The following is a 15,220-nucleotide window of genomic DNA, read 5'->3' on the forward strand; positions in this document are numbered from 1 at the left end:
TCATGAATTAGATACTTTTACCAAACCTTGATTTGTTTGGACGGTGTTACAGCTATTTTCTGATGTAACGTTGCTTAGTGAAACAGAATAGACAAACAAACTGCTAACATTATAAGCTAGCTTTTCTCCATGGCGTTTCTAAGTGTTTACACATTACTACTGTATACCGTTCTGCGTCATAGTGACAGCAACTGGACGTAATTATAACAGAAAATGCATGCGAAATTTGTAATGGGAAGTAACGTTATGTCATGCATGTCAACTTCTGTGGAAGAGCTGTTGCACACCTAAAACAACTTTAAATCAGGTGCGTAGGATGGAAAATGAACTAAAAGTAGAGAAAATCCCGCATGACACTGATCTTACTGGTAAACTCTTTATTAGAAGATAAATAGGGAAACAACGTTTTGGTGCTAGACCTTCATCAGGTTTTAAAAGACTGACTCATGTCAGTGAGGTATATATACAGGCTGGCCACACCCTGAAAATTGCTCAGGTGAGCTTGATTAGGGAACAGTGGGTGTGGCTAGATGATAACATTATAGCCTACATACAGCCAACAACAATAATTAACAGTAAATAAGATAACATTTTTAGAGTATACATGTAGAAAAAATTCATCAATACATATCACATGGATAAAATTCCAAATTGGATATAACATTATAGCCTATTATCCAACAACAACAATAATTCACAATAAGAGTACATATCACTCAAGGAAAGTTGTAAGGTCAATCCACAGATTACAACATCACATTAAGTAACATCTCATCATTAAGACCCTTAGGAGCTAAAGTCTGCAAAGTGAAAATCCAATAGACTTCTCTTCTTTTCAAAAGCAGATCCATGTCACCACCTCTAGGTGGCACCCTTAGTTTTTCTATCTAGACCATAGAAACGAAGTGTAGATTTGGTGGTATGCATGTGTAAAGACTGGCTACATCAAAACAACAGAGAATAGCATCATCTGGTATATTAATGCAAAATCTCTAGTCTCATTAATATACCAGATGATGCTATTCTCTGTTGTTTTGATGTAGCCAGTCTTTACACATGCATACCACCACAAGGGGGTGTTGAAGCCTTACATTTTTTTCCTAGAGAATAGAGTTGAAGAACTTCCCCCTAATGAACTTATTCTCAACCTAACAAGGCTGGTGATGAAGTACAATTATTTCAGTTTTGATGGTGATTTCTATCTTCAAACATCTGGTACCAGCATGGGTTCGATATGTGCCCCGAATTATGCAAACATATATATGGGTTTGTTTGAGCATAATTTCATTTATAATTCAGAGAAGAACCCTCAGGCACATAGAATATGGAAGTGGTTTCGCTATTTGGATGATGTGTTCTGTATTTACAAAGGTACCACAGAGGAGTTGCTAGAATTTTTCAATCTGTTAAACAATTTTGATCGTAACTTGAAGTTCACCATTGAGTATAGTAAAGAAAGAGTGCATTTCCTGGACATGTGGGTGATGAAAAATGGTGATTGTCTATCCACCACCTTATACAGGAAAGAAACAGATAGAAATACACTCTTACTAGCTACCAGCTCCCACCCTATACCCCTTAAAAGAGGTCTCCCAAAAAGTCAATTCTATAGACTTAGAAGAATTTGCCACTCAACTGAGGACTTCATCCAAAAATCCAGTGAAATGAAAACCCGTTTTCATCAGCGTGGTTATCCCAGTACATGGGTTGAGCAGGGTTTCAGGTCGGCATTTGGAAAACCCCGAGCTGATCTACTTGTGGCCACTGTGCCCAGTGCAACAGCACAGCTAAGAGCTCCCACTTCAGTCACCCTCACACAGGAAAATTATTTCCCATTAAAAGTGTCATCACCTGCTCATTCAGAAAGCTGCAGCCCATCTGGTGTTCAACCAACCTAAACGCTCTGCTCGTCCCTTGCGCCACAATAGAGAGGCAAAGTAGACCAAAACTTAAAAAAACAACATTGTATTTTTTTTTTCATTAAACCCGCTTCTTTTTCTTAACGTTTTGGTCAGAGTGAAATGTTATGTGATCTCTCCTGTTTCCAAATATATCTGTACCGTTTTGTTTGAACAAGTAAAACTATTTTCATAAGCATTTTACGAAATGCCTATGGGAAAATAAATGGCGGATGAAAATCTCTGGTACAGTGCTGAAGCAGGAAGTGACGTTCACTTCAGGAGCTCCCCCCTTCTGTCAGGGGGGCCGAATCACTGCCCATCCTTCGGCGGAGACTAAAAACACACCTTTTCAGGCTCCACCTGGGAACCAAGTCAAGTCAAGTCAAGTTTGTTTTTTTTGTTTTTTTTAATAATGTTTTTTTCCCGATTTTTTTATCCCATTTTTATCCCCCGTTTAGTGCTCATTTGAATTACTCAATCCTGGTTGCTACTCCATCCTCTGCCGATCTGGGGAGAGCCGAGACTGATTCCATGCATCCTCCGAGACATGGGCAGTCAAGTCAGCCGCTTCTTTTCACCTGCCCGAGGAAGCTTCACCGGTAGGACATAGCACGTGGGAGGTTCACGCTATTACAACCAGTTCCCCTCCCTCTGAACAGGCGCCCTTAACGATCAGAGGAGGAACCATATAAGCAACCAGGATGTTGCATGTTTTTGTGAAGGGGGTTCCTATAAGGAGACCCCCGGGAGGCACGGGGAGAACATGCAAACTCCACACAGAAAGGCCATTTTGCCGACCCCCACCCGGGTGGTGGGCACTCGAGGACATGAGGACGGGCACGCATTCCTTCAGTGTTCACATCGGCCCAGGTGGGAATCGAACCCACGACCTTCGAGCTGTGAGGCGATAGTGCTTACCACTGCATCACCGTACCTCCCAAGTCAAGTTTATTTGTATAGCACATTTCATACACAGAGGCAATTCAAAGTGCTTCACATAAAATGGTTGACAGGAAAAGAAAAGAAAAGAAGAGAATAAAATGGACATTTAAAAGCATCACAACAAAACTTTAAAAAATAGTATAAAAAGTGCATTAAGCAACAGGCGCAACCAACATCTTTCTCCCTCTTCTATAAAAAGAAAAAAAACCCAAATCATGTTATTCCTTCTCAAACAAGTCAAGTTGCTTTGGATGAAAGCATCTGCTAAATAACGTAATGTAATGTAATGCATGTGATTATTATTATTTATTATTACCCAAAAATACATGGGAAATCACCCTTAGTTACCCATCAAAACAAAGAGAAATACGTGTAAAAACCTGTAGATTTTCTCTAGTGGGTGTTTGTATACAAAGTGTGTGTAGGACTTGTAGGCTATATTTAATTAACTTGGAAAATAATATAATTGTTTTTATTATCTCTGCCAGGCGAATGCCTGGAGGGGATTATGTTTTCTCTCGTGTCTGTGCGTGTGTGAGTGTGTCTGTGTGTTCCCATTCCCTGTTGCTCTGAACAGGGAGGCGGGGTGAAGCTGGCCACCACAGAGGAGCCAGGGTACTTTGCAGACAGGGCATTTACAACTTATAACGTGAGTGTCGCTATTCAATCTCCTGCCTGTGTGTGTGAGTGTGTATGTGTAATCGATGTGGACAACACTCCCTCAACACGACGAGCGATCTGTCTAATCACTGAGTGAACGGAGTGAAAGAAAAAAAAGTCCACAGAGACAAATGCAGTTTGACTGCCTTGCTCATTAGGTAAGGTTACGTATTAGCCTACAGCCCACACACAGAGTTAACTAAATTATACGAACATGGGTTAATGAGCTGATTGTTTGGCTATGGGTGTCTTTATAAATTCATTCTGAAATGCTCAGAGCATCATTTGAGCTGTCCTTCAGAAAGTTTCAGACCAGAGGTGAGATAATGATTTGGGGCAGCACCACTGCAGGTGTGTCTGTTCGCCGTTTCTCTAAATTACTGTTAATAATGGCAGCGGTACCAGCTCAGTGGCCTTGTGGTTTGAGTGTCCGCCCTGAGACTGAGAGGTTGTGAGTTCTATCCCCGGCCGAGTCATACCAAAGACTATAAAAATGGGACTCATTTGCCTCCCTGCTTGGCACTCAGCATCAAAGGGATGGAATTGGGGGGGTTAGATCACCTGATTGCCGAGCGCGGCACTGCTGCCGCTCAACGCTCCACCAGGGGATGGGTCAAATGCAGAGAAAAATGATAGAGGTCCGCACACTGTATAATGCTCCCGAAGTGGATTTATTAAAAGCACAACGTTTCGGACGTCACGTCCTTTATCAAGGTGCAATACAAAACAGGTGTGGGGGAGTGGTATAAATACCTGGGGAAATGGGTGTGTCCCGATTGATTAAAAGATACACAGAATGCACACTAGGGGGCCCTATTGACCAGAGTAGACAATCAAAAAAAAACTTAGTTGTCCTAGAAAAAAACACATTAGGCCTACAGGCCTGTATAACAAGGAACAGAGAAAACAAACAGTGTCATACGGGCAAGGCTCAGCAGTGACAATGTGTCTAATGTAGGCCTATATAGCTCTTTAAACATCATACATTTAGCATATCATGTGTATATGGGACACTCCCATTTCCCCAGGTATTTATACCACTCCCCGTGAAGGACGTGACGTCCGAAACGTTGTGCTTTTAATAAATCCACTTCGGGAGCATTATACAGTGTGCGGACCTCTATCATTTTTCTTAAGTTATCTCATTTGGTCCAGCACCTGTCTACTAGGATGTGCGCGCATTCCACTTTTTTCCTGATCAAATGCAGAGAACAAATTTTGCACACTCAGGTGTGTGACAATCAGTGGGACTTTACTTTACATGGTACAAGCTTTTCTTTTCTATATAATGCTAATTTAATGAATAATAATTTATCATATTTTATGTTATAGTTTGTTAGTCAAAACTTTGAGGCTCTGCCCACTGCTCTGATCTAAGATCAAAATGGTCAGAGTGAATTGTTGAATGCACTCATTTAAATGAAGTAATTTCTGTTGGTAATTTGTTTAGTTTATTTACTTCATGTTACTGCTTTTTTTTTGGGGGGGGGGGGGGGGGGGGCTGCATTCTGTTCCATAATAAAAAAAAAAACAATTCCCACTTTCTCCAACGTTAACTTGAACCGGTTTGTAAATCTTGATATACAATACATAGGCTACTGTAAAACTATAATAAGGCTATAAACACATGCCGTTCACTCTTGGCCGTATGCCAAACTCGATTAAGTGTTAATGTTTCCTTGTTATCTGCAAGCGTTCTCTTCGCAGTTGAGTTTGGGTTTGGCCGAGGTTAGGTGTAGCGGTGCCTGGTGGAGATCTGCACTCTACTGAGTGCACTTTTCTAGTTGTTGTAGAATAGGGTCAAATTTAATCCATGGGAGGGTTAAAATAGGTGACCTGCAGCCTGCTGTGCTGTGTCCCTCCACTAGGGGTTGCTGTGGTCCCACAGAGCAGCAGAGCAGAGATGCGGTGGCATGCGGCAGAGCCAGACAGAATCAGCCCAGACACACAGAGTGAAGTGGCTCACATAGCACTCTCAGCCCGCTCTGCTTGTCCTCACACGCTTACAGACAGCTCGTTCATCTGTCTGTCCAGCCGCGTCCGCATCTGGTCCGTTCAGGAAGGTCCTTGGCGTCGTGTTTGGCCTTGGTCGGGACCTGTCAACTGGTTATTCTGCAGCGTTTCCCCGGGCGGGCGGCACCAGGAGCGGGACTGCAGCAGCCTGTCAGCCGGTGTCTGGTGAGTCTGCCTGTCTGACGCGCATCCCAGCACTGCAATGCACTGTGGAGGTCCTCATAATATTATGTAGCCTACCCATTATTTATAGACTGTAGCCGAATAGCTAGATTGGTTAAAATCTGCTCTTGCCTACATGTACATGTAGCTATATGTTTTTGTGTGCTATTATCCCTATTATCCATGTTTGTTTAGTTAGACCTCTGAGACACATTCTCTGTAAAGTCCTCTGATAGGACATGGCATGCTTGTGAAGGGCTAGCATAGGCTATAGGCTATATAAATAAACAAACTTGAACTTGAACTTAAATCCTATAGAGCAGTGATTCTCAACATTTTTCCTATCAAGGACCCCTAATTTGTCCACAGACCCCCATTTGATGAGTTTGATTTTATTTATATTGTCAGATGATCTTGTCCAGAATTACATGACTGTCTGTATTGTCGCTAGGTAGAAAGATAACAGAGAAATATGATCAAAACAGTCATTCTGTGTTCACCCGTTTAATTGAAGTTAATGATACATCAATTCGCTGGGGTCCCATGGGACCCCACGTTGAGAACCAGTGCTCTAGAGAGGGCAAAGAAATGGGGAGGTGACCAAACATGTAGTCTGCCAGCAGGTCATAATGAACCCACAGACAGAGAGAAATCAGCATGCTTAAGCTCTCAGTCTGCTTGTTTTACACAGAGATGGAAAATATCACCATAATATTCATGTGATTCTCAAACTTTTTCCTACCAAGGGCCCCTACTTTAGTCCACATTAGAGCCACAGTCAAACGCCATTAAATCTGAGAATATTTTTTATCGTCAGATTTGATTTAGTCCGACTGTCTGAGATGAGAGACTGATCCAAACAGTCATTCTTCTACATTATAATTGTGTTAACTTATATTGTAAATGAAATCAGAATCAGAATTCCTTTATTCGGCCATGATATACGTTTGCACATACACGGAAATTGTCTTGGTGTAGTAAGGGCACACGTTACATAATAATAACGTTTAACAATTTATCAGTGGGGACCCCCTGGAACCCCCTCAAGGACCCCTGGTGGTCTCCGGACCCCACGTTGAGAACCACTGCTCTAGACTCTAGAGGATCATGTTAAAGCTCTCAGTTTGCTTGTTTTACACCGAGATGGAAAATAATATTCCTGTGATATTCCCACTCTGGGACTTGTAGTGTGCGTGCGTCCTGTGTGCGTGCGTGCATGTGTGTGTGTGTGTGTGTGTGTGTGCGCGCACACGCACGTGCGTGCCTCATCTTAGTTCATGGTAATTGCTTTTTTTATATATATAAAATCACTATATTCCATTCATAATGAGAACAGTGCTTCAGCCTCTTCAAACCTTTTAAAATCAGTCACGCTTCCTCCTACAGTCCCCTAATTACCATTTTACCTGGTAAATATATGGTAAATGATCATATATTATTGGGTAACTGGTAAATAGGTAGGTAAATACAGAGAAACTACAGCGGAAATACTAAGAAAGCCCTCCACTATTACCATCAACTCAAATAAGTTTGTATTTATAGCATGGAAAATGGAATAAGCAGATTCAAGAGCCTGGTAATACCATACTGTACCTACGTATTTACCAGTGATAATTACCCAATAATATACTATAATTTACCCAATAATATTCTATATTTTACCATTTGCTGGGTAAATATTTAGTAATCAGAGGAGTGAGTTTCCTGGGTGTTTGATCTGCCTCGACCTTCCCCTCTCTGGGGTCGAGGACTCCATCTGCGTTCACGAGCCGCTCTGAGTGTTGCATAACAGCCCACATCTCAATGGAGGAGAAGGGGTCAGCCTGCGCAACCCGTCCCGCTACTCACAGCTTACCAAGCCCTCTGGGGACTCCCAGGGGTCCCAAGACGGGAGAAGGGGGGGGGGGGGGGGGGGGGGGGGGGGGGTCCACCCACAAAATGAAGATTGATTTAATTATTTTAGTTGTTGTTGGCTTGAAGTCTGCATTTGGAGAGAATGTAGATTAGATTTGATTAGATTAGTTGAGTTGACAGTCTTCATTGAGGCCATTTGTTTTGTGTTGTATTGTATCAAAACAATAAAGCCCTCATGTGACTCACACACATCCAGATAAAGAGTCAAGTAAAGTGCACTAATGACTAATACAGTGGCTCTTCTTATCAGAGCTTTCACTCTTATGTATTTAACTGCAGTACATACAATCTACTATGGTTTTATCCCAGTGTATTAACCCATGGGAAAGTTTTAATGATAACCGTGATAAAATTCCTTACGATAACCGTACGCTTTGAAAAACATGGTAAATACGGTCCATCATCAGCCAAAGTTGGCAACAGTCTCCCAGATGCAGACGTGCAGCCTTGGAAAAATTATTTCAGTGAGTGTATCAATCCTCTTTGGGTCTGAGTTTTCCAATATAAAACTTGGTGAAATGATTTCTGCGACTGTATTTTTCGTTATTTCGAATCCCACATAGGTTACGCCAAACCCCACATAGGTTACGCTAAAACCACCACCGCAAAGCGTCCTCCTGTACTTGGCCAGTCGGCAGGAAAGTATCGCGGGACTTCACGAGACTTGGTGACCGAGATCACGTTTGAGGTAATTTGATCCCTGTGTGACTCCAGGAAACAGGCTTTGGTGAAATATCACTCTGGTGGTTCTTGAGGGATCAGATTATGACGATATTTGGCGAAAACGGGAATAAAAATAGCTATTTAGATGCAGGAAAGACAGGCTCACACTTGGCCCCAAGTCAGCTCCATTTTACAACTGACTTGGACGCTATTGATCTCAAAACAACGCTAGGACGGCCAGAAACGCCGCGGAGATCGCTGAGTGAGTGGCCCAAATCATAATTAATGCCAGGAGATGGGTCCAGGTTAAAAAAAAACGAAATTCTCCTTTAAAATGACTTCCCCTCCTTCTCCCTCATTTAAAAATCCAAAGCAACCAATCACGGTTATCTAGAACATAACTAGCCAATCACAGCATACAACATGGGCTTTCAACACATTCTCACTCGTGACAAAGTGACGACAAGGGTTCCTGACCGATCTCCGAGAACAGGGAGGGAGAGGTGGGGAAGGGGGAAAGAGAAAGAGAATGGGTGCCATGCTTTAGAATAGAATGGATGTCATGCTTTAGAACAGTGGGGGGGGGGGGGGGAGTTCAGGAAGGAGGGGAGGAGGTGGGGAGGGAGAGCAGGGGGAGTATGAGAGAGAGTATGTGGAGAGAACAGGAAAAGGAGGGGATGCCATGCTTTAGAGTAGAATGAGTGGCATGCTTTAGAGTGTGAGAGAGGAGAGAGCAGGAAAAGGGGGGAGAAAATCAGACAATCTGTCTACTCTAGACATTAACCGGAACTAACTAGGACACAGGGAATCTTAGCTAATCTACAGCCTAGTCTGGCCTGTCCTATTCTGCTCTAGTCTGATTTTAGCCTGAACACTATAACAGGTCTACAGCCTATAGCTAGGCTGTAGCTAATCTATCGCCTAACCTAAGCTATTCTAACCTACCGGCAACCCTCGACCAGTGATGGAGAGCACCGATGCCCCCCACCCCGGCCCCCGCCCCCGTGTGATGTCAAGAATCTCGCTTGATGAAAACGTCCTTTTCTGTGAGCTCTGAGAAAATCTTCACTTTCGGCAGGAGATTGTGGAAATGGTCTTCTAGTGTCAAACTCGGCCCAGACATCATTCTGCACAGTGAAGCTCAGACATCCAACTGAAGGAACAAGTAGATAGATTTTTGACTTTAGGGGGTCTTTAAACTTCAGTATTATGCCATTTACAAGAAGTGGACACTGTTAGAGAATGTAGAATGACTGTTTTCTTCATATCTCTCTACAATACAGATAATCTCATCAGATGGGGGTTTGTGGGGCTAATGTGGACCAAATGAGGGGTCCATGATATGAAAAAGGTGGAGAATCACTGATGTACTCAACAAGTACCATCGTAAAGGTTTAAGCACATCTCTGTTACTGTAGGGCTCCTTACAACTTCATCAAAAGAGTGTGGTCTAAAGCAGAGCCTCTAAAATTATTTTTCCGTGTGTACCATTATAATGAAGTATTGCCAGAGCGACCTTCTCTTCTCAGATTGTTTTATTTGATTATCATTTGAGATTGAAAACTATTCACTATTTCACAGTGGGGGGAAGCACAAATGAGTAAAAAATCTTAAAAAATAGATGATAATGACTGTAGTTAGCAGAAATATGTAGTTGGTATGGTATTGTAGAATGTTGTGACGCCCCAAAATCATCTTGTGACCCCCTGGGGTGTCCCGACCCCCAGATTGAGAACCACATTGAGTACAGTGGATCAATATAAGGGTCCTTTTTAAACCCCTCTCCTTACTGGCTGAAAACAGTGGCAGCTTTTGAAACAATATGAACAGTAAGAAAAATAAAAGTCTAACATAGAACCTGTTGAATCTCATTATTTTAAGACTTATTAGTTATTCATGGTTTATTTGATAGGGATCCATACAATATAATAGACAAACTGAGAAGAGCTATCCAATGCTAGTAGTGTTTATAGCAGATGCTAATTTGCAACAGCCATCCCTAGAAAGGTTTGTAAAAATAAAGAAGAATAAAGAAGGTAGGCTGAGTAGGCCTACAGCAAGATACAATAGAGCAGTTGTTCTGAAAGTGGGGTCCGGGGACCCCCAGGGGTCCTTGCGTGGGCTCCAGGGGCCAGGGGGTTCCCAGCAAAAAGGGGAATAATAATAAATAGTAATAATTCATGTAACTTAGCTTTTCAATGATCCAAAGACCCTGACAATATGAGTCGACAGAGAACAAGTAAGAGGAACACAACATGAGGGACGCGGAACAGATAGAGAATAGACAGCGAAGATAAGCAGGAAAACATAGAAGGAGAGGGCAGGGGCTGGGCAGACGAGAGGAGAGAGGGATCAGGGAGGGGAGATGTGATTATGGGTAGGGGAGTTTGTATGCCTGGGAGAACAGGTAGGTTTTTAGTTGGGATTTGAAGATGGTGAGTGAGGGTGAGTCTCGGACAGGCTGGGGGAGAGAGTTCCAGAGACGCGGGGCTGCTCTGGAGAAGCCTTGATCGCCGAACCTGCGAAGTTTGGATGGAGGAACGGTGAGGGGATGAGGAGTGGGAGGGTCGATGGTGGAGGAGGTCAGACAGGTATGGGGCGCCAGTTTACGGAGAGCTTTGAATGTGAGGAGGCCTAGTTTGTAGTTGATGCCTTGTTTGATGGGGAGCCAGTGGAACAACTTATTTTCACTGTAATTCCATCCATAAGTAACAAAATGACAGAATGTATGAGTGTTTTGGCCACGGGTTTCATACACTTTCTGTAATAAAACATCTAAAATCTTATTAGATGGGGGACCCTGGTACAAAATCTTATTAGAGAGGGGGTCCGTGGTCTAGTTTAGGTTCCTTGACGTCAAAAAGTTTAAGAACCACTGCCATAGAGCACAAAGACAAGTACAAGATACCATAAAACATTTAGCAGTAACATAGAAGACAGGAGTAGTACAATAACCAGGGTTTGATAACTCTCTTATAGTCTAGCTGCTAGACTATAAGAGAGTTATCAAACCCTGGTTATTGTACTACTAGCAGCAGAGGCCCTCAGATTTTGAGGTTAGAACAAATCACAACAATGTTTTTTCATACGTCCCCATTAATGAAATGGATTGTTGTGATTTTTTTTTAAATGTGAAATTATTATTTTTCGGTTATTATTTAAAACTACCCCAATGTGTTTTGTTCTAACTCGGGTAGGGTTATCTCTTGTGTTTTGTTCTAACTCGGGTTCTCTCGAGAACTAAAGCCTTTTTTTGACGAGATGCTGCTAGACTATTAGACGTGGTGAAGTTTGGTGAAGTTGGCCGAGGCTGATACTGACTCAGCGTTAGTCTAGAGGCAGTGCAGCAGGTCTTGATGACAGGCCTGTGGCTGCTATGTTCTTTCTATAGCAGGCTCCACCCCCTGCCTGGACCACGACCCTGTAATCTGCCCGGCGACCACAGCCCCGCCCAGAACCGCTCTGACAGCAAGCCCGGGTCACAGCGACCCGGCCCAAAGACAAATAAGCATCCTCGGTTGGGCTGTTCTTTGGATTTTTAGAGCCGAGGGCAGATCAGTTTGTAAAACAGTTAAAATGTAATGGAGATATGTGAAGGGGGACACTCTGATAACCTATCTGAAGCTTGGGAATAGGGGCCCAGACACTAAGCTTATAGTATTTAAAATATGTTGACTATCAGGTGACATCTAGATAAAAAGTGCATTATACACTAACATGTACGACCTATATTTTAGCAGATGCCATTTTAAAGCCTTTAGGTCAGCAGATACAGATGGAGTTAAAGAGTAAAACAGAGTGAGAGAAAGACAGGTTGAGAGTAAGACAAAAAAGAGCAAACAAGAGACAGCCATGAAAGAAACGTTCAAAATCTCAGTCTCAGCGAAAAAAAGCGCAAATTCGCTGATGTCATCGTGTTACTGATGACATCACTGATGACGTCATCTGTCATCTGCCTGCCTGGCAAAAATATTGCCAGGCAACTGGCTGCCGGCCACTGATGATGTTTGTCCTCAGGGTTGTGAGTACATCAGCCTTCTGAGTGATGTCACTCAAACAAATGTCATCAGTGAGTGATGCCATCAGTGATATATATATATATATATATATATATATATATATATATATATATATATATATATATATATATATATATAATATAATGTGCAGTTTGTTTCATTTTATTTATTTTGAATTTATGCTTTGGCTACATGTGCACATGTACAGCGTGCCAATAATGCTCAGAATTAGATAGAGAAACAAACAGAGAGAGACAGACAGACAGACAGACATAGAGAGAGGGGGGAGAGAGAGAGAAAGTGGAGAGAGAGGGGGAGAGAGAGGAGAGAGAGAAAGAGGGGGGAGAGAGAAAGAGGGGGGAGAGAGAGAGGGCCGATCGACCGCCACTTGAGCTACACCGAACCATTGCTCCACCACGCCATATATGGGCGTGTGTGTTTTGAAGGAGAGCGCTGGATGTTTGCCACCTCATAACTTAACATAGCCTGTCTGAAGTCAGCTAACACATGAACACACGCGCGCACACACACACACACACACACACACACACCGTTTTAAAATGTGATCTTTTCTCAGTTCTATGCCGTTTCAGTCAGGAGGTCCAATACAACATGACGGACTGCGCTAACGCTTTAGAATACAGCCCGCAAATAAGCATGTAGTTATAGTATAACTACGGGGTACAAGGAGTGAATTTAGACTTTAACTAGAGGGTAACAAGATCTGTAGTTATAGTATAACTACGGGGTAACAAGACTGTAGTTATAGTATAACTACGGGGTAACAAGACTGTAGTTATAGTATAACTACAGTCTTGTTACCTCAGTCAATGCAACCATGCATACCAACAGCAAAGTTTCGCTGAGTGTTATTGCGGTGTGTATTTTTTTGGACCAGGCTAGATTTTTCAGAAATTCGCTTCCGACATCTTTTGCTGTGATTGACAGGTGGGCCAAAATTTGCATCTCAATTTTGGACTGTATATTCGCATCGCTCTTGGTGTGTAACAAACACTGCTGCTGCTGCTGCTGCTGCTGTTGTTGTTGTTGTTGTTCCAGTCAGCATCACTGCTAATTGGTCCAATTTCAGCAAGTGCTCAGGCTTTCCTCTGGGGTCGTCTGGCTGCAGATGTCAATCAGATTTGAGTAGGGCTGTAGCGACTCACAATTCTCTCAGTCGAATCGGATTTGACTGTTCAATACGAATATTTGAATATTTTTTTATTTTCTTTTTTAATAAGACTATCTGGCAATCAGAAAATCCACTGGCATGAGCTTGTTTGATTTGTTTGTTTAATTGGGACTTGGTTTTATTGTATGGTATTAATAGGCATAGGCTATATATATATCACAATCTATTGGGAGAAACCAAGCAATTCTATATAAAATCAGACATTCAGCACCCCCATATACTGTAGATGCAGTGGAATGGAATAATCCTTGTTATATAACCACATTTTGCGACTATTCGACTGTGAGGTTGGCAGTCGAATCAGATTCCTTCCAACGAATCATCAACTATTTGGGGTCACCTCTTGATTTCAGTTGCATGTTTTTGGTGAGAGGTGGGACAGCAGCCAAGAGGAGAGTGGAGTGTGTTTTGGGAGGAATTTAGTGTCTGGTGAAATAACTGCACAGCTGGCTTGTTTTCTTATCAAACAGATCACTTCTCCGCCGTTTGGTCATCAGTCAGTTCTGTTTTCTCTCTGAGCTCTCTGCCTGCTTGTTATATTGGTATTTATTTATCTATCTTGTTTCTCTTTCATCTCTGTCTCTCTGTCTCTCTCTCACAAATTGCCCCTCGGGGATAATAAAGACTACCTTGAACCCTCTCTCTCTCTCTCTCTCTCACTCACTCACTCACACACACACACACACACACACACACACACACACACACACACACACACACACACACACCCCTCCTCGGTAACAAGAGAGTGAGTCACATCGGCGATGATGCGTTTGCCCTCGGTAACACCTCCTCCCTCTCTGTCGGAGGTGTGAGCCTACATTCAATTCCTTCACATCTTTCCTTGACCTCATGACGTCTTCCATCCACCCTAAAGTGGTTAGGTTACGACTCATTTATCAATATATGCCTAGAATCCCTATAAAACTAACTATAACTTGTCCAGTGACTGTCTACGCGATCCAATCTGTGTTTCACAATCTACTGTCATCTTGCAAAGGTATTCCACGCATAAGTAGTGATGTAAATCATCATCATCATCATTTCCTTTATTTTACCAGGTAGATTATTGAGAACACATTCTCTTTTACAAAAATGACCTGGCCAAGAGGGCATAGAGGCATACACATACACTTAAATATAAATAATAATTACACAACGGTTATAAAGTAAACAAGACAACTTAGCCCAATCGTTTAAGTCAATTCTGAAACCTTGCATAAGCACATTTTGGGAGCCAAGTGCCCACAACTGCTGGAGGCAAGTACCCCGTTATCAATCACAGTCCAACTGGGACATTCCGCATGTGGCTCCGCCCCAATACAACCATAAATGGTCAATGCCAATTACCACATGATGCATATAAATGAGCCTGATTATCAATTGAACAGGGAAATTGCATGCAGGTGTGCGCACAGTCACTTGATAGTCGTTCTTTTAGTTAATTCTTAGTAGGGATAAGCACAGTTTATTTAAAGCTGCATCCAGTGATGTTTTTGTGTTAAAATAAGTGTTAAATGGCTCTATATTCTGACAGCAATCACTGAAATAGAGTGTTTGGTCAGTGACTTGAAACCCCCTACCCCCCACTTTCCTCTATCTCTTTCCTGTAGCCCTGCATGGAGGGCAGGGCGGACATATCGCCGCAACCGTAACTTGCAGAGACTCAGAGATGGCGGCGTTGGATTCCGGTGAAAAAATACATATAAATTACTTTATTACATATAAATTAATTATATAAATCTCCACAATTT

At 42.4% G+C, this 15,220-nt stretch overlaps 1 protein-coding gene across 1 annotated transcript in view; it reads left to right on the plus strand.

Annotated features, from left to right (window-relative positions):
• The first annotated feature begins 5,591 nt into the window (after positions 1–5,591).
• The window catches only part of rerg (RAS-like, estrogen-regulated, growth inhibitor), a 70,589-nt gene continuing 60,960 nt past the window's right edge, over positions 5,592–15,220 (plus strand). The window contains exon 1 of the mRNA XM_083656359.1: positions 5,592–5,681. The gene's annotated coding sequence lies outside the window, so the exon portion shown is untranslated. The remainder of the gene's footprint in view (positions 5,682–15,220) is intronic.

This window comes from Poromitra crassiceps, assembly GCF_964638095.1.
Source record: "Poromitra crassiceps genome assembly, chromosome: 2".
Lineage (NCBI taxonomy): Eukaryota > Metazoa > Chordata > Actinopteri > Beryciformes > Melamphaidae > Poromitra > Poromitra crassiceps.